Here is a 26,160-nt window from a genome sequence, read left to right as displayed (position 1 = left end):
TACCTATTTTATTGGGTGCCTGTGCTTCATTTAAACACTTAGAACTCTGCCAAGCACATAGTAAATCAACCAAAGATCATGGTCATTAATGCTACCCACTCTGACCTCCCTGCCATCCATCCTTCCCTCTGCAGCCAGTATAACCATCTGCCTGCTGCTTAAGACCCTTCCACAACTCCTCACCGTATTCAGGATAAAGCGAATAGTCTTTGACCTGCCAGGACTTGCTCAACGTGGCCCTCATCCTCTCCCCAGCCCCTTTTCACCTCTTGCCTCCCAACTTCTCCTGGCTTCACCCTCGTGTTCCAGGCCTTCTGCTCTCTGCTCCCCTCACCACGAGGACTTCTTGGGACTCATTCATCTCAGATTGCAATCACCTTCTCTCCCTTCTTTGTCAACATACCTCCTTCTTGTCATTCAGTTCTCAGTTCAAGTGTGACTTCCTCAGGGAGGCCTTCTGTAACTCCTGTTACTTGGCTCATGTCCCTGTGGGAGGTTTTTATTTGTTTGCAGGACTTGTTAGTTAATTTCCATCTCCCTATGTGTGTGCACTGGCCTGGAGTTTAACACATAGGTGGTAGGTGCTCAATATGATCTATGGCATGAGAGTTTCATGAAATAGTACCCTCCCCTCTCCCATGACTTCTAGCAGCTAACTCCTCCCTGCAAGGACTTCCTCAGCCTAGGGATTGAAGGTCAGGGTGGAAGCGGCTGCCTTTCTGGCTGCCGTTTTCAAGGTCCTGCTGTCTTTCCAAGCTTTGGCTGGAGAAGACGGAAATGTCACTAGCAGATGGGATGTTACCATCTCCCATGCACATTTGCATCCACAGTCATAAGAAATCCTCACGATGACTCACATGTCAGGTAGAGTCATTACTCTCCTTGTTTGTTAACTTGCAAAAAGAGGGCAGTGATGCAGAGGAGACAGCCTCAGCGGACGCCAAGGAAGCTCAGGAGGTAAAAAGGCTTAGTGGCATTGTTCAGCATTGGGTTAAAATGACCCAGTGCTACCTTTATACACCTGCCTGGATCTGTCCGTTGCGGGATGGCCTAGTCAGGCATCTCTGTGCAACTGCAGCCATTTGCTGAAGGGGATAATACACCTTCTGGCAGCTGCGGCCATCTGTCCTTCATCGTGAGGGGATCTGGGCAGGTGCCATTGTACCTGCCATGCTAATTTTGGCTTCCTGAATTCTCTTCTCATTTACTGATTCTGCCCTTTCCCCTATCCCTTCCCCCACTTATTCGATCACCAATTAATCAGTCTGGAAAGAGTTTTATCTGAATGAGTCTCTAGTATTATATGGCCTGATGGTGCAGGGGTGGTGATGTGCCTGGGTATATAGGATTCTTGGCCTGGGATACCTGACACTAAGGGGATTATGTGGCTTAAGTAGTTAACCATAAAGAATGAAGATAAAAGGAATTTAGCCTTTTCCATTGGAGTTTTTGTTTTCCAACCCCTCCAGTTCCTATTCTTGTGAGCAAAGTTCCTACCAAACTGAGTGACTATGTAATATTTATCTTTGCAAAATGTCCAGCAGCAGTAGGACCCATGTCCCACAGACCTTGCTTCTTTTCAGCAACTTTTTCTTTGTCAAGGGTTTCAGTGCATGCTTGATTTCTCCTATCGAGGGAGGCACAACAGATAGCACCTCCCTCCTCAAACTGAGAGGACATGGAGAGGCTGGTCCCATCCATGCCTGAGACCTTGGTACCCACTCATGGTGGAGCAGGAGGAAACAGGGATCGTTCAACACTCAAGTCTGTTCACTGTTCAGGCTTTTAGGGAGAAGGAGGCCAGGCAGAGGGATAATACCCTTCTGTGTGGTGGTTTAATTTTTGTGCAAATATCTGGAGTCCTCTTATTGTCCAAGTAGATTATTCATGCTGTAAAACTTGAGATAATTGGCTATCCTTTTGGAGTCAGAGGGTTTCCTTTTAGAGTCAGAATGTTTGTTGGAACCTCCAGGGAGGCAGAAAGTGCAGGCACCAGCAGAAGAAGTCAGCAAAAAGCTCCAAGGAGGTTTATTTAACGTATCATCATCATCATAATCATCATCACAATTATTCTTTTTCATTTTTTGCCTCTCTGGAAAGATGGGGCTCCAGTTTCCATTGAGTGAAGTTTTAAGCTGGCTCATATCTTAACCCACTTACTTTCTGACTTTCTGCTCTCCTGCACTCCAATCGGCTGAGACGTCTGTAAATCCGTGCCACCAACTATGGTTTTCAGACAGTCTGAAGATTATTTCAACCGGACCAGAGATTGATTTCAGTTTTCCGCAAGTAGAAACAAGCTCAAGTCAGCTCAGCAACCTGGTAACTTACGTGACTTGGAGCCACTCTTTTTGTTTCTTCCTCTTCTTTCCCGTTAGCAAACTCCGAATATCTCTTGGCATCAGGACCTGATCTCTTGCTGTAGGACCCGCACCAATGAATACCACTCAACCAAAGTGACCCTGGGACAGACCCAGTATAAACACAGTCCCTCGTGAGTCAAGCATCTGGGATAAGTGAGCAAACACTGGGCTGAAAACCTGGGACTGGGTGTTATTTAAGAGCTATCACCTGCTCCTTGGTTCTCATTGTAGCCCGAGGCTGGCTGGGTCAGAGGGTGCATGTCTCGTCCAGAACCACACAGAGGCCAACATTTTATCAACACTCACCAACCAAGTAAACACTTGACCGGCTTACTTTTTCCTGGCTTTGCTCAACTTGATAACAGAGAAGGTGTTCTGGAGAGAGACGGGATGGCAGTGTTAGCAGAAATAACTGCTCTAATCTCAGCAGTGGGAGGATTCGCTGCTGGGCCTTCCTCATGGGTGGGGAAGAACATTTCTCACCCAAGTCAAGAGTGGTCTTTTTCCCCCAGTGAAGCTGCTGTGTCTGACTTTGTTGAGGATGTGGGAGGAACTATTTAATTACTATAAGGTGGGAAAGACTGAGCAAAAAGATTGTTTAACAGCCCAAACGATTGAGACGGTCCAATTAAAGAGCTGACCCTTCAGTCTTCTCATGCGTGATTCCTGCCATTCCTGGAAGATCTGCTTTCCTTGTTTGCGGGACATTTGTGAGGCCAACACCTCCTGAGGAAAGGCAGGAGTTTAGTTTATAACTAAACTCCTTAGTTATAAATGGGATTATAAGAATATTGGTAACAAGGGATCCAGAGAGTATTATAGTAGACAGACTGAATGCTCAATCAAAAATTGTGCTTCTATTTCATGAGAGTCTTTAGGAAGTGGGAATGTTGAGATGGGAAAGATACAAAACAATTAGAGAAGATGTTTGTGGAGGAGATTTTCCCTCCCAGCCAGGTCATAAACTCCTGGGTCAAATCTCTCCATAGATTCCTATTTGCGTTAGGAGTTTAACTGGGGATGTAACATGTCGGAAGGAATCCAACCCATATTTCACAAGCAGGTGAGAGAGAGTGAAGTGGCTAATGACCAACATCTTTAGGCACAACTTGAGTAATACGGAACTGAAATTTTTTTCCTGGGGCAAAAGACCTGCCAACAGCTGCTCTTGGAGATATGCCAAGGCTGGGCCATCAGAGAGTGAAGAGCAAGTCAGGGAAAGAAACTGAGGGTAATAAATATACCTTGGTCTTTTCAGGATCCTTATAGAAACAGGTTCACCTGCCAAAACATGACACTTTCCAATCCTATTGTACTTGTCTGTGATTAGAAGAAGGTCACCACTTTGATGCACTGGAGAACACGAGAGTATACGATCAAAAGGAGAACAGGTGAGTGAGGTGAGGGCAGCCTTCCTTTCTTACTCAGGTGGCAATGATGCCCTGCAAGGAAATCTTTGCAAGCTCTGAGAAATTAGAGCAGAAGAAATAAAAATCAAGGGCTTACTGTGTTTGATGGAGTAAAAAGTTCAATAAATGCCCTTTCAAGTCAGAATGATCATTCATGCCATCAACATTTATTTAATACTTCTTAGGTGCCAGCAGCAACCTAAGCATTAGGGATAAAATAAGAAGAGAGGGTGTCTTTGCAGTCACTGAGCTAAAATGTTGCTGTATGGATAGGGGCTAATTGAAGACATGGCTACCACAATGATGTGCATTTTTTCGAGAGTTTTACCAGGCTTCAAACCTTTTGGTGGAGAACATACAAGGTTTAAGAGTAAGACATCTAATGCTCAACTACTTGCATAACTTCAAGTGCAAAGACCCCAACTTCAGAAATGTCCCTTTAAGCCTCCTGACCTCTTCAAGGCTAAGGTTCTTAATTTTGCTATATCCAGAGGAATGGGACTACTAGGTCACTCAATGGGCAATGCAGGCCCTCCCAGGTGGGTGCCTGGAGCAGCAGTGACTACCGATGACTTCCCATCTCTGCCCTCACTTGGGGCCTGTTGCTTTTGGCCCTTGGTCTAAGCCCTGCCCGTATATGTCCTCTGGCTCAAGCTCTGATGATCACATGAGGCACTTTTCCTTAGACCCAAAAACAGGATTGTTGGTCAGCTAGCAGAGTGGGCTGGTGGCCCCCTGGCAAGGATGCTGGCTGTGACTCAAAGGCACCAGGATTGGGCAGGGGAAAACCCCTTTAGGGAAAACCAATGAAGGTCCTTGGGGGAAAAGAACGAAGACTTGTGGTGGGGAATTGGCGACTCTGGGCAAAAATAGACCTGGAAGAAAAGCAAAGGCGTCACTGCCAGGAACCAGGTCTGCTGGGAAGTGCTGGGGGAAGGCCAACCAGGAGCACCTGGTCAGGAAGCCAAGGGGACCACAGCCTCTGTGCTCTGAAGCCATTGTAGGCTGGGTAAGAAGGTGTGTGATTATTGGGACTCTGTGTTCCATACCCTTTCCCCAAACAGACAAGGTATCTGACAGTCCTACGTGATCTTCTGAGGATGGCAGATCAGAGTAGTGGAATTTGAGATCTACCCAGGTAATCTGGAAGGTGTGGGTACCCTGTTGGAGGGGAGGTGGTGCTTCTCCCCCACCCCATGTGAAGAGATGTCATTATATATTTTTATTTTTATATATTTTAAAAATATATATTATATATTTTTGTTGTCTCTTTGCTTCCTCTTTTCTCTTATTTATTAATTGCCTGAAAACATGGGCAGGCAGGAGGGTATTAGTTTTTCCATTGATCTTTGTACTTTATTTTCCACATACACCTTAAGAGAATAAGGAAAAAATCTATCTATCGCTGTGTATTTTTGTAAGTTAACATCTAAATGTTTTCATAAGTTTTAGAAAGTTCATTTCTTGGTAAAAAATAAGACACATATGCAATATTCTATATGATGAAAGAATGATCGGTGACAATTAAATAAATATTATGTGATTTGATAAAACAGGTTTATTGAATGAAACACACCAACTCTAAAAGAAATCTCTTAAGATTAGGCCAGGCGCGGTGGCTCAAGCCTGTAATCCCAGCACTTTGGGAGGCCGAGACGGGCGGATCACGAGGTCAGGAGTTCGAGACCATCCTGGCTAACACGGTGAAACCCCGTCTCTACTAAAAAATACAAAAAACTAGCCGGGCGAGGTGGCGGGCGCCTGTAGTCCCGGCTACTCGGGAGGCTGAGGCAGGAGAATGGCGTAAAAACCCGGGAGGCAGAGCTTGCAGTGAGCTGAGATCCGGCCACTGCACTCCAGCCTGGGCAACACAGCGAGACTCCGTCTCAAAAAAAAAAAAAAAAAAAGATTATCTGCCCATTTTATATAATGTGTCTTAAAGAATTTGATAGTCCCACAAAGCATTCTATTCACATTTATGAGGACAAATGACACTAATCTAAATGGCTTTGGCTGTTCTACATTCAGAATGTCACAAAACAGGTCTAAACATTATTTTTAATACCAAGCTTCACCATTAGCAGAAGTATCTCTCAGTAAGGGAAAGTTTGGAGGTCCCATGGCTCAATGGACCTTGATTAATCATGAAGATAGTCTTTTGAGACAATACTTCGATTCCTTTTGTAGAACGCCAGGTGTGTATTTCAACTAGGTTAATGAGCCACAGAAATATTTAAAGTAGGTGAGGGGCACCATTGTTCTACAGTGGGGAAAGGACTATTCTGAAAGCAGGCCCACTCTCAGATCAGTTTTAGAAAGGTTACTGTTTTATCATAGGTGCTTTGAAAGCAGACTCTGAGAGCTGGGTGCCAAGGTTTACTGGGGAGTGTTCTTGGGAGATACACATGTAAGGAAGTGAGGCTGGCAGAAGTGGGCAGAGAGAGAAGCTGACCTGTGATGGTGCTATGACTGAGACCTCAGTTGCTTCCACAGGAGCTGCATAACTGGAATGATCCATCAGAGTTATCCCAGAATGAAGAAAAGAGGCTGAACCTAAATACCCATGCAGAAGCCAGTCACTGGTGACACTCGTCCCCTGGGAGGGGGCACACACTTGGGCTAGGCAGGTCTCTGTGTCACTGTTGGTCTCTGGTGCTGATGGGTTGGACGTGCAGCAGCAGCCATAGCTAGATCAGCCTTGATGAGAGGGAGCCCCTGCTGTTGGGTCCAGGCACAACCTCAACCTCCTTCTCTGTCACCTTGGCTACTCTGTGAGCTCCTTGTGCCAGAATTGAGGTGGCTGATCATAACTGGCTGAGTCATTCTATCTGTGACATGGTGCCTCTTATGGACTAAATTTTGTCCCTCCCCTTTCAAATTCAGGGGTTGAAGCCTTAACCTCCAATATGATTGTATTTGAAGATAGGGCCTTTAAAGAGGTAATTAAGATTAAATGAGGTTATAAGAGTAGCACACTAATCCAGTATGACTGACGTCCTTATAAGAAGGGGGCGATGCACCAGGGATCTGTGCACACGAAGGAAAGACCAAGTGAGGAAACAATGAAAAGGTGGTTGTCTGCAAGCCAAGGAAAGAGGCCTCAGGAGAAATCTATATCAGTCCCACATGAAGGGGAACTACTTCTGGTCTTTTTTGCTGACACAGAGGGCAAAGTACACATTTCCAGGTCAAGGGCAGCACCCCTGTGCACACCATAGTCTAAAGGCTGTGTTAATCTCTCTTTGCCATGTATGGCACAGTTGCTACAATGGAGGCTACTACTTGCTTGAGTATGTGATAGTCCGTTGTCATCTCCATGACCCTCTGATTTCTGTAGTGGCCATACTGATGGATTTGTTGCTGGAAAATGGGGTCCCAATCTAGATCCCAAAAGAGGACTCTTGTATGTCATGCAGGAAGGAATTCAAGACAAGTCACAGAGCACAGTGAAAGACGCAAGTTTATTAGAAACTACTCCATTACAGAGTAGGGTGTTCTCAGGAAGCAAGCAAAGGAATGTATCATCTTTATTTTAAGTTTAATTTTTTATATAGGGGTTTTGTCTATGTAGAGACTAAACTAAGTTGTGCCCACATACGGGTGGGCTGACAGCATGACAAAATTATTGTATTGATTTAAAGAAAACTATCCTTGACATTTTAGTGTGTAAGTACATCAAAGTGTAACTATAATTATCTTGAAAACATATATGAGTATTGGGACATCTGGACTTTTCACTGTTGTAGGAGTGTGTCCTTGTAGCATCACTAAGCTGCTTCCTTAGCTGTAAACATCTCAGGACCACGGGTCGTGACTGGCAAGGAATGTGCCTTGCCAGTTTTAAGATGGAATTGATTTTAAAATGGTGTCGCATTGGCTCACCTGGGCTCCTGCCTCCCTAACAGATTAAATTGGGATATAGCAGTGATACCACCCCTGCCTTCTTCAAATTTCTGGTGGTACCACTAAGCTCCGTTGTTCTTCTGGGAATGCATTTTGCTTTTTTAAAAATTATTTTGGCCAAGGACAGGGATTGGGTTTCTATTTGGCTTTCCCCAGTATTAAAACTCCTATGCTACAGGTCAAGGTTCCAATGTGAGACTTCTGACAACCACCAAGCATTTTCATTCCAATTCTCTGTTGAGTAATTAGGAAAACAACCACTCAGTGGTCTATGAGTCAAACAAATCCACTGTACGCTAGACATGGGCCAGGACTCCATGTATTACCTGGCTTCCATATGTCCCCAGCTAACAATGTCAATTCAGACTCTGTGGACAACAATCTTACAAGATCTGGGGATTCTCCTTATTCCAGTGCATGCTTACTTGAGCTCATGGCCCTAGGCTTCAGAGTCCCCAGTAGGACTGAGCCCCATGTGCCTGCAGCAGTAGCCCACTCACTAGGTGTCCTGTACTGATCCCTTCCCCTTCCCAGCCCCTCCTCCCCTCTTCCTCACCGTGCTTCTTGGATCCCTGCCCAAGAAACTGCTTGCATAGAAAATCTTTGTCTCAAGGTCCGCTTTTGGGGGATCCCAAACTAGGATATACAGAGTCTTCTGCGAAGTTGGGACAATAGTATCCATTCAATTGCAGCGATGCCAGACTTAGCTCTTATATCCGAGTTAAAGCATTTACCACAAAGTCCTATTCCTCACTCCCCTTATTCCTTGCCACCACAGGACACTTATTTCCCTTGAGGGGAGGAAGTTCCCACTCTTCTTTGTAAAAAATTGACCCATCCATAGTATACTTCTTAGCAGATCTAGGGACGGAGAAATAACCTGGATGAGAGTAAAGAGCGCGGGCATGTGAGTGCACAAGGAGGTCTGGAGCACCAAGCATGGGAATGCCTTTGGGCTCTCTTTGCTTTGACCGAGCGCCTTGCTGTACATAACAGGTAAGGGCAGGCCACATACTTTAATTTTCTTCCAGGTGCCTTGCACAATGCTTCGCCTATAGAAGGCACCTAGTGACTATTTGTCTTATAACTGAGCAAGAGATTTGGGATTTGCCCTGTGCCCACTTGGCACAGCAGTGGGCCTCTGTGGGAGGGACTGAGAATCACCTGGAGATTTTCTTTAAACACACACACACACACACACACACACACACACAAAACTGTGCCCCACCCAGGATCTGTACCTTCCTGCCTGGGGAAAAGGCACCTGTGGGGGCCAGTAGACATGAATCAGTCCACGTCCCGAGGTGTATACAAAAGAGAAACCTGTGTTTTTTATTGACTTAAATTTTATTTCAAGAGAACCATTTCTTCACCAAGCTGGATCATTTTCTGAAAGTTCCTCTTTGTAAAGGACTGAACTATGACCTCCTAAAATTCTTCTGTTGAAGTTCTAACTTGCAGTACCTCAGAGTGTGATGGTATTTGGAGACAGGACCACTAAAGATGCAATTCAGTTACCATGAGATCATTAGAGTGGGCCCTAAATCCATATGATAAGTGTTGTAATGAGGATACGAGGACACAGACAGGCACAGAGGGAAGACCGTGTGAAGACACAGGCAGAAGACAGCCATCCACAAGCCAAGGAGAGAGGCCTCAGAAATAGCCCAGTGCCACCTTGATCTTGGATTTCTGACCTCTAGAACTGCTACAAAAAAGGTCTGTTGTTGAAGCCACCTGTGAACAATCTGTGGATTGTCGGGGCAGCCCTAGCAAACCAAGGCACTCTCCTTACTCTGTGACCAGATCATGGTCTCAGGGACATATGTAGGTTGTGGAACTGCTGAGAGGGGTGGGGGCAGGAGTGGATCCTCTGGTCCTCATTGGGCCTCATCATCAGTCCATATACATTACAGTCCATTGGCTGGCCCTCGGGGCAATCAAGCCTGAGGTTCAAAGCTCCACTTGGGGTGAAGATATGTTTTTCAAGTACTTAAGAGGACCAGGCAGCTGCCCCCTTCCTGGGATCTTGCTGACCTATCCCAGTCTCCTCCCCACACCCCAACAGAATACCTCCCTGACCTGGGGAAAATTGCCTGATCTGGGGAAATGTTCCATCTGTTTATTGGTCCGGTATTTTTTGTTTCTACTCTGATCTGGTTTGGCTCTGTGTCCCCATCCAAATTGCACGTTGAATTGTAATCCCCCGTGTTGAGAGAGGGACCTGGTGGGAGGTGATTGGATCATGGGGGGCGGACTTCCCCTTTTGTTGTTCTCGTGATAGTGAGTTCTCATGAGATCTGATCATTTAAAAGTGTGTGGCACTTTCCCCTTGTCTCTCTCTCTCTCCTGCTCCACCATGGTTAGACGTGCTTGCTTCCCCTTCCCCTTCTGCCATGATTGTAAGTTTCTTGAGGCCTCCCAGTCATGCTTCCTGTGAAGTCTGCAGAACTGTGAGTCAATTAAACCTCTTTGCTTCATCAATTACCCAGTTTCAGATAGTTCTTTATAGCAGTGTGATAACAGGCTAATACATACCCCTAAGCCCTTTTATTTTTTCAGCTCAGTAGATTCTCTGAAATCCCCCAGGGGCTTAGACTTTCAGAAGACCAAAGCCAGGCAGTTTCTGCCTTTATTTCTACTGCATCCCACCGGGGGACAGTGAACACAGAGCCTACTCACTTTATAAATAAGGGACAGGAATAGGATGTTGAAAACATCTGACATCCACACCTAACTGACTTTTCCTAGGTGATTGGAGGATGCCTCTCTGTCTCTCCATCTAGAGCTCTAGGGAGAGGGGTACCCCAGTATGGGAACTTCACACAGGAAGTGCTCAGTGGGTGTTGGATGGCTCACCCCATGCTGGTTGGCAGAGCATGAGAGAGGAACGCACTGGTTTGGATTTGGGGCATGGGCAGGTGGACTCGGATGAGACCAGAACTCTCATGAGGGTGCAGTTGTGCAAATTAAGCACTTCCCCAGGCCTCAGCAGCCTTAGGATGCAAATAGGTCACAGCATGTTTAAAAAAATCAGGCTCAGCCCCTACTCACTCTTCCAGGACCTCTTTAATTGCCTCCATCCCTCCCAGAGATCTCTTGGTGACCTCCAGTTGGGCTGTTGTGCTCATTACCAAGGGCATCCGAGTAAGTAAGTTGCGATGTGGTTCTGTATTCTCCTCCACAGTCAGGTCTTGCTCATGGAGGGCACTTTTTACCATTAACACTGGCAAAGCCACCTCCATGACTGACCCTTGTTATTAGGGGCTGCTGTTGCCTATGACATATGCCAATGGCTGAGAAGAAGCTGGGTAGTGGGTTGAATGGTGACCCCCAAAAGATACGTCCAAGTCCTAATCCCCAGTACCTGTGAATGTGACTTCATTTGGAAAAAAACATCTTTTCAGACATAATTAAGGGAAGGATCTCCAGATGAGATCATCCTGGATTGATTAGGTGGGCCTCAAATCCAATGACAGGAGTCTTCAGAAGAGAAAACACAGACATAAAGAAGGGATTGGAGTGACACAGCCACAAGCCAATGGATGCCTGGAGAGACCAGAAGCTGGAGGAGGCAAATGATAGATTCTCCTCTTGAGTCTCCAGAGGGTGCCATGGCCCTGTGGACACTTTGACTTCAGATTGCTGGCCTCCAGAACTGTGAGAGAATACATTTCTCTTGTTTTAAGTCACCCTATTTGTGTTAATTTGTTGCTGCAGCCACCACCGTCCCAAGAGAGGGTGCCGATGTCATACGGGAAGCTGTTTCTGCCCCATGACTGCGGCAGGCTCTGACCCTCCACTCACCCTCATGGCTCCATTCCAAGTGGAGTGGGGAGAATCCTCCCCGTATAGAGGATTGAACTCCTTCACTACAACCAATGCTGCCAGTACTGGATGTATCTGCAGATTTTTCCACTTCTTTGACCCAGCTTCTGTCCAACCACAGCCCAGCAGCAGGTCTGGGTGGAAGGTCAGCTGGGGCAGGTGATGACCAGCATGGACTCCAGATGGCTCTTGTCCACTGTCAGGGCCTGATGTCCCCGACGATGGCCTAATGGCATGACAAGAGTCACCAGTTAAGGTGCCACAGGGGCTGGCGGGTTCTGTGAAGGAGGAATGGGGGTGGTGTGGCAGAGGGGACGAGGAATCCCAGCTGCAGGGGCAGCGGCTGCTCCTCCCCTCCATGGAGCCATGAGCTCGTGCAGGTCCGAAGCTGTCAAGTCTCCAGGATCCAGACATCAGTGTGAACTTTCTCAACATTTAGACGCTGGCTCAAAACATTTAAAGAAAACGCATTCCCTCTACAAAGGGCCTTTGCACAAAGGATCTCAGTGGGGATCTTTATATTCTTAGGGGTCCACGGATGGCCTCAGGTCTCTGGAAATCTCTAAAGAACACACAGACCTAAGAAATGGTTTTTTTTGTTTTTGTTTTTTTTTTTTTCTGGGGAGGATCTCTGTACACTACATCAGTGTTCAGAGAATCCAAAATATTAGGAGTCCCTGCCTTTTGGTGAGGTATTTTGCTTGTTTATTTTCTAAAAGTCTTCTTGAGTCTGTGCGCAAATATCTCCTGGAAATTCTTCCCTTTGTTGGGTCTGAACTTGTGTGCATGTTACTTAGGTTCAAGCCTCTGGCTGCCTGTGGTTTTTCTAAGTGTGGGCAAGAGAAGGTTCTGGAATAACCAGTGAGATTAACGCCGTACATCTGTGCTTTCGAACTGGGACATATGTCCCCTTAGGGTGGCTACAGGAGAACTGTGGGTACAGCTTTCTGGGGCACCATTTTTTTCAGGTTTCGGGCAATTATTAATGCTACATTTAATATAAAATAGACATGGGTATAGCATGGAAAGAAATGTAAAATTCTCATGAATTATTAAGATAAATACAAGACTTCAAAAACATTCCATGCAAGTTATGGGGCTGCTTCGGGCTATCCCTCCAGACCCCCGGTGCTCATTTGCCCTCCTCTGCAGCTAGAGGGACCCAGTAGAACATTCTGAGAAGCTCTTCCCTACATAGCACCAAGGACTTGGCAAAACTTTGTCTACTCTTAATGGTCCATGGTTTACCCATGTTCCTTTACAAAAGGAGCTGAGGAGGCGACAGGCATTTGGGGCTCTGTAGAAATTTAGTTTAAAGTATGGTGCAAAGATTCACAGCCTCAAAGACTCCTGGAGTCACCTGGAGGTCTCTTGGCAGGACCTTCATCACCAGGATCATTTATATTATGTGGGAGACCAGATCAAGTACACCCTGGCATGGACTTCCCCTGAGGCTGTACTGGAGCCTGGCCTCTGTGTCTGTCCTGGCATCTGCCCAGCAGCCTTCAACACAGTAAGGGCCTAAATTGGGCCTTCAACTTGACACTGGCCAATGTGCCTGCCTTGTTTTTATCCTAGCTGAGTCCTGAGATGAAGCATGTTCTATGCTAACCACATCATCTAAAATACATTCTCAGTTTCAGACAGAAAATGCAGCCCCAGTAGAATATACTGCATTAAGATCTGCATTCACAGATACCTCTAAGTATTGGAAACCGTATAACTTGGTGTTGCTTGCCAAATGTATTTAAGCTCCCAGGACGGTAAAAGTTTGGCATTGACTCAGGGATCTTGCAATAACAACTCATAGTTTGGTGGGAGGAAACAAAACTCAGTGATTTAACTAATCTACTCTCTTTTAGACAGGACCCTTCACTTTTCCACCAGCTTTCCACCAGTGGAAATGAGCAGCCAAGAATCAGGTTTGTGCCTATATTTCCTTGAGCCGTTTTGCTAGAAGTTAACAGAGGCTGGGCTCCTGGCTCCACTGCTTCTCTTCCTGGCTGTGCAACCTCAGGCAATATTCCTATTACTCCTCAGCTTCCATTTCCGCATCTGTAAAGTGGAGATGATAGAAATCCAATAGCGATAATAGTTGTAAGAATTCATTAAATGGGCATACATAAATTTCTTATCAGGGTGTCCAGCACAGTAGAAGTGATTAATAATTCTGAGATTTTATTTTCTTACTTGATCATACAGCAGCTTCTGGCTACCTGGATCAGAAGGTTGATGAAGGCAATGAAACAAAGATGGAAAAACGCATTACACAGGTAAGTGCCTGTGCTCTTCGACCTCCAGAGTGACACAGGTGCCTGGAAGGCATGTTAGGTTGGGGTAGGGCCAGGGGAAGGGTCCAGCCAGAAAGAGGATCCAAGATGAAAGGCTGTTGCTGCCTTCAGAAAGCTCAGTGACTAGGGAGACAAACATGTTTCAAACAAGGGGCCGTAGTGGCATTTGGCATATTGTAAACTAGAGGCTTATGGAAGATGCTAAGAGAGGATTGGAGAGTGCTGTGGTTTGAATGTCCCCTCCAAAATTCATGTTAAAATTTAATTGCCAGTGTGACAGTATTTAGAGGTGATGAGGCCACGCGGGCACCACCCTCAAGAACTGAAAAATGTGGTTATTGCAGGAGTGGGTTAGTTATCATGAGAGTAGGCTGCTTATACTAGTGAGTTTGGCCCCCTCTTGCTCTCTTGCTCTCTCGTGCTGTCTTGCCTTCCACCTTCTGCCATGGGATGATGTACCACAAAGGCCCTTACCAGATGCCAGCATCTTGATATTGGACTTCCTAGTCTTCAGAACAGTGAGCATACATTTCTTGTCTTTATAAATTACCCAACCTGTGTTTATGGAAACACAAAATGGATAGAAAGTTGGTACTGAGAATTGAGGCCGTTATTGTAACAAATACCTGAAAATGTGAAAGTAGCTTTGGAACTGGGTAATTGATAAAGGTTGAAAAAATTTGGAAGAGTAGGCTAGAAAAAGCCTAGATTTCTATAAACAGAGTAGTAAGACAATTCTGGAGAGGGCTCAGAAGAAGAGAGCTGTAGGGAGAGTATGAAACTTCTTACAGATTACTTGAGTGGCCATGATCAGAATGTTGATAGAAATGCTGACAGTAAAGGTCATTCTGATGAGGTCTCAGGTGGAAAAAGAGGATATCTTTTTGGACACTGGAGTAAAGAGCATCCTTGTTATGAAATGGCAAGGAACTTGGTCAAATTGTGTCCATGCCCGAGGGATTTATAGAAGGCGGAATTTAAGAGTGTCTGACTAGAATATCTAGCAGAAGAAACTTCTAAGCAAAATATTGGAGGAGTTGTGCAGCCACTTTTAACTGCATATAGTAAGATCCAAGAGGGAAAAAATGACTTAAAGATGAAATTTATAATTTAAAACAAAAGCAGAACAGAAAAAATTTTTAAATATTCAGCCTGACCATTTAAAGAATGAAAATGTGTTCACATGAGGAAACCAAGGGTGTGGCCAACAAACCGTTGGGTAAGGAGACCCGTACAGATGGAAGGGGTCATCAAGACAGTGGAAGAATGACCCCAAAGGCATTTCAGAGATCTTCAAAGCTGCCCTCAATCACAGATTCAGAGCTCTCAGAGGACAGAATGATTTTGGGGGATGGGCCTGGATGCCCTGTACGGGCTCGCTGTCCAGGACCACCTTGGATCTCTGTTTTTACATCCTGGTACAGCGATTCTCTGCTGCTCCAGCTGTGGTTCAAGTGGCCCCAGTTGTGGCTCAATCAACTGCTCCAAAAGGTACAAGCTGTAGACATTGGTAGCATCTACATGGTGTTAATTCTGCAGGCATGTAGAATGCAAGGGCTGTGGGGCACAGTGACCTCCACCTAGATTTTAAAGGCTGTCACAGTCAACCTGGGGGCCCAGGCAAAGACTTGTCATGGAGGCAGAGCCATCACAGAGAGCTGTATTTGGGCAATGCTGAGTCGAAATGTGGAGCTGGATCTGCTGCAGGGGCTGTGCAGTGCCTAGTGGAGCCAGGGTCACTTCTGAGACCCCAGAACTGTAGAGCTGCCAGCTTGAAATATTAACCTGGGAGAGCTGCTGGTGCCACACTCCAACCCATGAGACCTGCTAGGTAGACTGAACTCAGCAAAACCATAGGAGCAAGGATGCCTGAGTTCCTGGGAGCCCGACTCCTGCCCCAGAGTGCCCAGGACATGGAGTCAAAGCAGATTATTCTGGAGCTTCATGTTGTTCTCTCTGTTGGGTTTTAGATTTATTAATACCTGGGACCAGTTATCTCTTTCTTCTTGCCTATTCTGCCCTTTTGGAACGAGAATGTCTATCTTATGTCTGTCCCACCATTTTATTTTGGAAGCATGTAACTTGTTAATTTCCCATGTTATAGCTGGAGAGGAATTTGCCTCATGATGAATCATGCCTTGAGTCCCCCCGCCTTCTAATTCAGATGGGACTCTGGGCTTTGGACTTTTGAGTTGATGCTGAAATGAGTTAAGACTTTTGGGGCATCAAGATAGAATGAATGCATTTTGTATGGCAGAAAAACATTAGTTTGAGGGGCCATGGTTGGAATGCTGTGGTTTGAATGTCCCCTCCTGCCTTACTCTGTTTTCTGCTGCTAAAATTGAATAACTGAGACTGGATAATTTATAAAGAAAGTAAATTCATTTCTTACAGCTCTGAGGAAATCCAAGGTCGAGTGGCCACATCTGGTGAGGGCCTTCTTGCTGGTGGGGACTCTCTGGAGAATCTTAATATGGCTCAAGACATCACATGGCAAGGGTGTGAAAATGAGAGCCACGCTGGCTTTTAAACAGACTCATTCCTGTGATAGCCCATTAATCCATGTATGGATTAATATTCTTATGAAGGCAAAGCCCTCATGACTCACTCACCTCTTAAAGGCCCCACCTGTTAATACTGCTACATTGAGACTTTTCAACATACTTTTTGAAGGGGAAAAATAATCAAAACACAGCACTTCCAAAACTTGTGTTGAAATTTAATGGCCATTGTGATGGTATTAAGAGGTGGGACCATTAAGAGGTGATTAAGCCATGAAGGTTTCACCATCATGAATAGAATAGTGTCATTATTGCAGGAGTAGGTTAGTTATCATGAGAGTGGGCTTGTTATAAAAGCAAGTTTGGCCATCTCCCGCTCTCTTTTGCTCTCTTGTCCTCTGCCTGGGGATGACACAGCATGAAGGCCCTCACCAGAGGCCAGCACCTTGACACTGGACTTCCCAGACTTCACAGCTGTGAGAATAAATTTATAAATATATTTTCTTTATGAATTACCTAGTCTATGGTAGTCATGCAACACAAAATGGACTGAGAGAGGAATTGAGGGCACAATCTGGAAGGAACGAAGGTGAACTTCAGCAGGATGGAGAGCAAAGCACAGGACTGGGGAGCAGGAGTGTGGGAAGAGCCAGTGGAGAGAGTACAGGGAGAAGAAGGGGAAGGAGTATGTGAAGGCAAGACTGGCCTTGGAAGGAAGTAGAGCTTGCAGGTTTTGAGCTTCTTCACAGGTGGAAGGAGGGGAATGAGACACCTGGCACAGGGAGCTGACAGAAGTGCAGGCAGGCGGATGAGATGAACTGGGTCAGGACAAACTTTAAGCCTGTCCCAGGATTGGAGCACAGTGCTGGATCAAGGGAATTCATGAATTCTAGTTCTGGGGGTTATCATAACATACATCATCCTGAGACCAAGGTCCCCAAGTGGCTCCAGTTTTGAAGTATATGAACCTTCGCATCCTGCTTTGAATGAAATCCTCAAAAAGCCCCAGATTTCTTCCATATACCTGTCTTACTGTACATCCAGCTCCCTGTGACTAGGCTAGACCGTGGGCCATTGAGGGTGACATTGTAATTGACAATGACAACCCTTAGACCTGGAGAAGCAGGGTCTGAGTCACTGGCTCAGCCCAGGAATTGGAATTTGATGAAGATGCTGCTGGATGCAAGGACAGTCTGACTATAGGAATGAGCTACCATGAGTATAGTGAGAAGGTTGGGGCATGCTATTAGTGCAGATCCACCAGCTAGAAGGCTGAACTAGCAGGAAACAGACCCAGAGGGTTCTCACAGTCTTGCTTCTCAAAGTGTGATCTGAGCACCAGCAGCACAGACATACCCTAAAAGATTTCATAAATGCAGTCTTAGGCCCAAGGCAGATTTTTTGAATCAGAAATTGAATTTAAACAGGATTGCCAGGTAATTCATCTGTATTGTCAAAAGTTTTGAGGAGCTCTGTGTTGGACAGCCTCTGTGAAGGTAGGTTGAGAGAATAATGAAATAATCCTAGCTAACAGTCAATTGTGAGCTAGAAAATATTATATACTCTTTATAAAGATTTTAAGCTTTACAGCAAGGGTCCCCAACCACTCCCCCATGCCAGGTCACAGGTGAGTACCAGTCCTGGACTCTTGGTAACTGGGACACACAGGAGGAGCTGAGTGATGGGTGAGCGAGGGAAGCTTTATCTCTATTTACAGTCACCCCCCACCCCCTTGCTCACATTACTGCCTGAGCTCCACCTTCTGTCAAATCAGTGGCAGCATTAGATTCTCATAGCAAACTCTATTTAGAACTGTACATGCAAGGGATCTAGGTTACATGCTGCTAATGAGAATCTTATGCCTTGTGATCTGTCACTGTCTCCCATCACCCCTAGATGTGACTGATTAGTTGCAGGAAAACAAGCTCAGGGCTCCCACTGATTCTACATTTTGGTGAGTTGTATAATTATTTCATTATATATTACAATGTAATAATAGAAATAAAGTACACAATAAAAGTAATGCACTTGAGTCATCCTGAAACCATCCCCCACCCCCACACCCCTGGTCCGTGGGAAAATTGTCTTCCACGAAACCAGTCCCTGGTTCCAAAAAGGTTGGGGAGCACTACTTTACAGCACCTCTGTAAAAATATATGCCCATTTCCAAAAAATGAAACTGAGACAGAGAAAAGTTCCTTGCCCTGGGTCTCATCGCTAGTGGGTGACACTGCTGGGCCTTCACCTACTGCCTGACTCTAGTGACTGCTGCTCAGAGGAGGGTGTTTGGCGGCAAAGAAGAGAAAACATGACTAACAGTGGTTTAAACTTGGATTAATTGTTACTGAAATGAGGAGTCAGGAAGGGCAGTTTGGGGACTGATTTAGCACACACCTGAGGCTGAGTTGCTATGTCTGCATCTCTGAACTTTCTCTCATGGCTAAAAGACACCTCTGGTTTCGAGCCTCAGGTCCTCCACTGGCTCTTATAGAAGGTAGAGTTTGGAGAGGATGGCGAGAGAGCTCTTTCTCCATGCTTGCTTTCTATCAGGGAAGAAACACCACTCCCAGACTCCCCCTGGCAGATTCCCTCTTGGCACAAAGCCTGGAACAGGTCCCATGGTCAGCCTAACTGCAAAGTGTGCTGAGGAAGAGAGTTTCTCCCTTCTTCTACTTGAGTGGGAGGTGTGCACGGGAGGAGGGAGTTGGGAAAGGGTTTAGGGAAGGCATGCAAGCAGGTTCTGTCCTAACCAACTTTGTGACCTTGGGGAGGCCACTTTACTTTCTTTAACCGTATAATGAGGGATTTGGACTAAAAGAGATCTAAAGCCTCTTTTCAGTGTAGAAGAATTTATTCTAGAACATCAAGTCCCTTTGATATACCCAACATCCACATGCAAAAGGATGACTGATTGGTGCCATCCCTGGCCTTGGGAATTTGAAGCACCTGGGAGCTGGTTGATCTGCTTGGACTGTTTCTCGTCCCCCAGGCTGTAAAATCAAAAGTGTGTCCCAAGCAGTTGGGCTTGTAAACACTTCAGGGACCACTGATTAAAGTGTGAGGCAGAGCTGCTGCTGTTAGTGGTCACTGAGATGGCTTTATGAACCCAGTTGCCTTGCAGAAGGTAGCATGGGACTCAGAAGGTCAAATGGTGGACAGAACAAAAGACTGTGTGTGTTTAAGTTGAGCTCTCTGGTTATCTGGGGTAGGGTGTTCCCCCCTTGTCCTTCTTTTTTCTTGATTCATGTCTAAAATGGGTTGTTACATCTACCTGTTCACAGTTGCTTATGGTGTCAGACTCTGAGATTAACAAACCTGGCTTTGAATACCAGCTCAGCCACTTGCCAGCTAGGAAACACTGGGCAATTTGCTTAGCCTCATTTAAGCCTCAATTTCATGATCTGTAAAAAGGCGTAATGATATTTCATAGGAGTGTTGCAATGATGAAACAATATGTGTGTGTCATGTAAAGGCTGAAATTAAGGCTTGGTATAGTGTGCTGCCTTCAAATCTGGTCAAATCAGCAGGGCCTCTACTGACCTACTCACAAGAGCCTCTCTCCATTCTTCTCTTGCAGATAAGGCTCCCGTCAAGCAACCCACCTTATCAAGTGGACCAGGCACAGCTCCTACTTACCCCTGAGAAGTGGGTGTCAGTTTCCTGCTAGGCTGGGAATTGTTCAAAGCCCATCAGATTCTCCTGCAGGAACCGGGGGCACCTCACCCTCTTGTTGCTACAGAGCTTGCCACCCACAGCCTCTGCCTGTTCACCCTGCTCCTGAGGGCAACCCCTGTGTGGATGGCATCCCATGCTGTGTTCGCCTCTCTGAAGCTGAGAGTGTATGTGAATAATAACTGCTGTCAGTCACATCTGCTAAGCGTTGAGTGTAATGTGTTTGGTCATCCTCATAATTCTAGTGTGGAATGCCTCCCTCACCAATGGGGTGAACAGGAGGCAACGAAACAATGTGTAAAATATTTAGACACTGCAAGATACATATTTAGAACCTGGCAAATGTTAGTTAAGGCCATTATTGTTATTATTTTGCAAAAGGATACTAATTTGGTTTTCTTTTAATGAAATTTGTTTGGACAGAATGCCTAGCTCATAGTGTTATTCTTAGATTCCTCCAAAGAGCTTTTCTGGAATTTTCTTTCCCTCATTAGCAATTATAAAGATATGCTAATGCTTTGCACCAAATGGCAGCTACATGCTTGAGACCAGCACTGAAAATTAGTCATGGAATCACTGCATATCTGAACAAGGGCCACAAGAGGAGGCACAAATGGGTCAATGGACTTGACCAGAGCCACCAAGCAAATTCAGTTCGCAGTATGGAAACTAGATGTCCTGATCCAACCATCTTTCCCTGCACCCTCCCATCTAGGCTAATGAGGAGAAATGTAATCACAGTGGTAATTGCAGACAAAGTTGAACATCACTTGGTAAAGCAATATGTGTACTTGAGTTGGCCATATGGAAAATCCAGCGCAGGATATGGGGGTGAATAGTCAGTTGCTGTGTGTCATTGGTGGGATGGAATCTATGGCCTTCTTGGCTATTCTTTACATGAAACATTTCCTGGGGGTGATGGTCCAGTTAAAAGTCTCCTTAAAGTTAAAATAAAATTAACCAAAACCAGTATGTCATACTTCACCAGTCTGGTGTCTCAACCAGGGAAGCTCACGCCAAGATGAGAAAGAAGTCTGCCCTTCCCATGGCTGAGCTGTGGTTCCTCCTTATCAGTTCCTAGTAGGAGAAGCTATGTTCCCCTTAGCCTAGAGGACTTCACATTCTGGACACTGGCAGCTCAGTGGAGCTCTGTTGTACCACCACTGTGGCCCCAGAGCCTGTTGTTGCTGTCCAAATCCAGGGAGTCTAAGGACATGTCCCATTCTCACTGCTGCTAATAGTGATTGGCAGGCTACTGCAACATGGCCAGCTTTACCACACTCTGCCACAGTCCCCAGTGGCTGCTTTTTATGGCTATGCAAGTAAATGCCATCAGCCTGAGAAGGAGTGGCATAAACTGAGCCTTTATCTCTGGTCCTTGCCTTGCCCCATGGTGCAGATTCCACTTTGGGCTCAGCCAAGAGTGGGTCATATCATAATTGGATTAGACCCCAATGTTATTGTTTTATAGGAACTCACACAACCATTTCCCCAGGGTGCAAGGCTGCCATCAGTATGGCTGGGCTGGTGAATTTTCAGGTATCAGAGACCTACGAGACTCAGAACTCCTGTCACCCTCTTATCACCACACCTTCTGCCATGGTAAATGCTAGCACATTCAATTAGTTTAAAAAATACCAGCAAGGTGCTTTTTATTTAGTGCACACTTATATAGCACTATGAATATAGGATGAAAGATGGAAAATTCCAGCCTTCACAGAGCCAATATTTCCAGTGTTACTGCCATTCCCTGCCATGGGCTAAGATCAAGATCAGCTTCATTTGCACATGTTTTATGCAAAGGGAAGAACTTCTCTTTCTGTAGGATCTCTCTTATCCTACTCTGCAAATTCCTAGGGTTTGTATCGGCAATTAGCACACTATGTAGCACCGGGCAAGCTGGGAGGTTGGCAGGAGGGGGCCACATCAGAGGACAATGCCGGAACTCCACCTCCCTATAAAGCCAGGGCCGGGCTGGTTCCGGCACAATGTCCTGTTTCATGAGAATTCATTTCCTCTGCATCATGTCTATGCACAGAGGTAAGTAAACAGGAATTTCTCTGTGCTCCCTGTAGAAAATCCCCATCTCAGATTACCTTGGCATCTGCATATGCAGATGCTTGTCAGGGGCCCAATCGAGGTTGCTTGAATAGAATTGGCTGGGCTCCCTTCGTCTGCTGATGAGATTAAGGAATAATGTAAGATAGGAGCAGTCACACCATTACACTCTATTAGCCTGATTTATGTTGGATCACTGAACCCCCCAACTTAGATGCCACCCACCATTCTACCCCCTTAGCTACCTACAAACCCACTCTGGGGTAATGGGGTGTATATAGTTTAAAATCTGTTCACAAATTCTTTGAAACCCTCTTGAAAAGGTGGAACCTATTCTCCTCTTCTTGAGTGTGGCTGGACTTAGTGACTTACTGTTAATGAATGGGTGGGGGGAGGAAGCAACATGAGACACTGGGCGATAAAAGATTCTGTGGTTTCCTGTTTGCTTTCTCTCTTGGATTACTCTCTCTGAATGATGCTAGCTTCCTTTGCCTGAGAATCTCTACAAAGAGGAGCATCTGATGAGGAAATGAGAACTCCAGCCAGAAACCAGCAATAAATTGAGGGCTCCTATGAACAATGCATTCTCCAGCCCCAATCAAGCCTTTGGATGACTGCAGCTCCTGCCAACATTTTGATGGCACTTCATGACAGACTTTGAGTCAGAGCCACCGACCTAAGCCACTCCAAAATTCCTGAGCATCAAAAACTTTGAGATAATCAATGTTTGTTGTTTTAAACTACTACCTCTTAAGATGGTTTTTGATATACCACTAGATTACTAATATAAGGCACTATTATATTCTCAAAAACTTTTAAGAATCTTACCCCAAACCACCAGCTTTATTACTATCAGGGTATCATAACGACAGGTTGTAAGTTTACAACTTGTATTAGTCTAGTTAACAGCTGTGTTAATCAGGTTGGTTAACACTAGCTACTGTAACAAACAAGACCCTCCCCACTCCCCCACCAAATCACAGTGGTTTAACAGAATAAAGGTTCAGTTCTCCTTTCTGAGAAGTCCAGTGTAGCTAAAACATCTGGGCAGATTATAGACCAAGATCACTGAGGGAGGAGGGGGAGGAATGGAAGAATTGACCATCTTTGTCAGAAAAGGACACACATCATCCATGCTCACGCCCTGTTGGCCCAAATCAATTATTGCCACCAACCTAACTACCTGGAAGGCTGCTGGGAAATGTAGGGGAGTCCCAGGAATATTTGACAACTCCTATTGTCACTGCCACACAACCCTATTTGAGTTTTATAATTTAAAAGCCAGAAAATACATGGCTTTAAAGAGATATGTAATCCATGTTTGCGCTTCCTACACCAGCCTGGGGATTAAAACGAGAAGTATATGAATCATAATAAACATTATTCTCTATATTTTATCAATAATTATTATGGCTGCCTGTAGAAAATCCCCATCTCAAATTGCTTTTCTGGGAACCCCCAGGGAATGTCTCCTGGGCATTTGAGACAAACGTAATCAGATACTACAAGGGGCTGCCTTTTCCTTCTTCTCTCCTTTTGGGCAGTGTCCATTGCTGCACTCTCTGCCACTATCAGCAGAAGTCCACCTGTCCGTGATGAGCTAGCACTGTGCTTCCAGCGCAATACAAACAGACTGAGCTCCCTGAGAAGTGGGATGACTGCGTCTCTCCCCCTTGTGTCTTACTTGGTCCCCTGGACCTGAAAGCTAAGCTTTAAGTAGAAATAGCTCTTCAGAGCTCACACATAAGTCTGTGGTCTGAGTCATTCTCTAAACAAAGATGGCACTGGGTACTTGCTCCACCACCTGCTCCCACCCACCCTCTGTGGTGCATTTCTTCCACCCTCTCCTCTGGCCATCCCTCCACTCATAAGCATCCTATAAGCACCTTTATCACATGTCTTATAAATAGAAAAGACACCTGAAGAATGGTGGAGTTCATGCTGGTGGATGACACAAGGATGCTATAGTTCTGCATCATTGGTTTTATGGCTACTAGGAATACACTGCCTGACTATTAGAGATGAGAAGCTATTTTAAATTGTGTTGTATTTTTCAGCCTTTCCTCGAACTTGTCCTTATTGAACTTTCCCACCTTTCCCCTCACTTTTCAAGAGATTTTCAGATATATTCATTGAGCACATTATGACTGCACACCTAACATGTGTATAATTCTGGGACATAGAACTCCCTAAAAGTGTGAACTTCCACCTGAACCCACCTTTTCTTTCATAAGATTTTCCAACCTTCCCCACTGTTTCCTTTCCTAAATAAAAGAGTTTAGAAAAAAAGTTATAAAATATTTCTCAGACTTCCTGGAAATTTTATTTAGCATTTTGATAAGTGAAGTGTAAAGAAGTTGAAATATGCAGATCAACTTCCCCTTAAAATACATGAACCCTCCTATGAATGAGGGGAAACGTGCTTTGTGAAACCATGGTTTTGGTTTTGCTGAACCAAAAGCACTTGAAAAAAATAGTTTGAGACATTCAGCAACTCCACACTGTGGCTGGGCTCACCCATCCCTAATTTCAAGGGAAATTAAATCCATCTGTTTCTCATTCATTGATCCCCAGCTCACCAAAATGCTATTCGGCAAGAGTGATGGGACGACCAGGAAGCTGTGCAGGCTGTTTTTAAGCCATGTTTTTCTCAACTGGGAAGTGGGCTTGGCCAACGTTCTCTTGGATCAGCTCCTTTATCTTTGGTACATGGTACTCACAAAGTCCTATCAGATTTGAAACTCTCTGAGGCTAACTTATATACATAAGGGTTCTGGCAGGTCAATGGGTCCAATCCCCTGCCTCAGGGTGGATTTATATCCGAGTCCTTGTGATTCGAGTTTAGTTTTGTCTTCATTGCTCATCTGCTCTTGTGATCTACAACCTTCCCGCTCAGGAAACTAACTCCTCCTTATATCTCTCCTGAAAGCCTCCTGAACTGTAGTGGACACTGTTAATGCATCATGCAGCTCTCCTAGTAGAGCCTTCACTGCGTCTCTGTCCCCATCACTCAACTTCTGCAAGACTTGCTGCAACAAGCTAGCACGTGGAGCTCACAATTCTGAAGCCCTGGGTTGTGTTATCCTTATCCCAGGAGAGGGGTCAGGAGTCTCTCACTCCCACTTGGTCAAGGAGATGGAAATGTTGACAGGTGATATGGTTTGGCATTGTGTCCTTGCCCAAATCTCATGTGGAATTGTAATTCCCAGTGTTGGAGGAGAGGCCTACTGGGATTAACTGGATCACGGGGGCAGGTTTCCTCCTTGCTGTTCTTGTGCTAGCGAGTGAGTTCTCACTAGACCTGGTTGTTTAAAAGTGTGTAGCACTTCTCTTTTTGCTCTCTTCCTCCTGCTCCAGCCATGTAGGACGTGCCTGCTTCCCCTTCACCTTCTGCCATGATTGAAATTTTCCTGAGGCCTCCCAGCCATGCTACCTGTCCAGCCTGCAGAACTGTGGGCCAATTAAACCTCTTTTCTTTATAAATTACCCAGTCTCCAGTAGTTCTTTATAGCAGGATGAGAATGGACTAATACGACAGGCCTGCAGGAAGGAACTCCAGAGTCAACTCTACCTTACATCCCACTGACAGCCGTCATGCTTTAGTTTAAATGAATTTCCTCGAGTTGCAGGGATATCTGAACAATGCTCCATATTTCTGATAGTCAGAGATCAAAAAAGCAGAACAAATCCCTAGATGCTCATAGCCTGGTTCTCTCATAGCTCTGGCTCTGACACTAGAGAAATGTATGAGGCTGCTTCTGCTCACCTGTGACTCCCCCAGGGGGAGAATGGAGGGAGGTGGCAAAGTAACAACAGTCAGCATTCTCGGCAAACAACCTACAGAGTGAGCACCACCAATGCTGGATTAGTAGGCAAAGGATTATGTGTTTTCAGGGAAGTATGCACAGAGCTGACCACCAACTCCTTGGTAAGCGCTGACATGGTAAGTGTGCAATCAATATTTGATGTTGAACCAGTAAAGCCCTCCATAAAGTGTGGCAAAGCAGGAAGATTTCCTCACTCAGAGGATTATAATTCCTCTGAGGAGAAGCCACAGAGAACGGTGCTTAAGAGTTTGGGACGCTTAGCTTTGAATCCACCTCGTCTGCTCATCAGCTGGGTGACCTTGGACAAG

At 45.4% G+C, this 26,160-nt stretch overlaps 1 long non-coding RNA gene across 4 annotated transcripts; it reads left to right on the top strand.

The window, feature by feature from the left end:
- Positions 1 to 682: 682 nt before the first annotated feature.
- LOC139363005 (uncharacterized) lies at positions 683 to 20,317 on the top strand. Of its 4 annotated transcripts, XR_011622825.1 has the most exons (6): positions 683 to 864; positions 13,370 to 13,425; positions 13,706 to 13,776; positions 14,261 to 14,312; positions 14,946 to 15,013; positions 19,873 to 20,317. It is a non-coding gene; the product is annotated as an uncharacterized lncRNA (long non-coding RNA). The 4 variants fall into 4 exon arrangements; XR_011622824.1 differs by lacking the exons at positions 683 to 864; positions 14,261 to 14,312; positions 14,946 to 15,013 and adding an exon at positions 3,629 to 3,754 and having other exon boundaries at positions 13,366 to 13,425; positions 13,709 to 13,776; XR_011622823.1 differs by lacking the exons at positions 683 to 864; positions 14,261 to 14,312; positions 14,946 to 15,013 and adding an exon at positions 3,629 to 3,754 and having other exon boundaries at positions 13,366 to 13,425.
- Positions 20,318 to 26,160: the final 5,843 nt, after the last annotated feature.

The sequence above is a fragment of the Macaca nemestrina genome, chromosome 4 (genome assembly GCF_043159975.1).
Source record: "Macaca nemestrina isolate mMacNem1 chromosome 4, mMacNem.hap1, whole genome shotgun sequence".
NCBI classification, from domain to species: Eukaryota; Metazoa; Chordata; class Mammalia; order Primates; family Cercopithecidae; genus Macaca; species Macaca nemestrina.
Note: the sequence above shows the minus strand (reverse complement) of the source record. Positions and strands in the feature narration are given on the sequence as shown.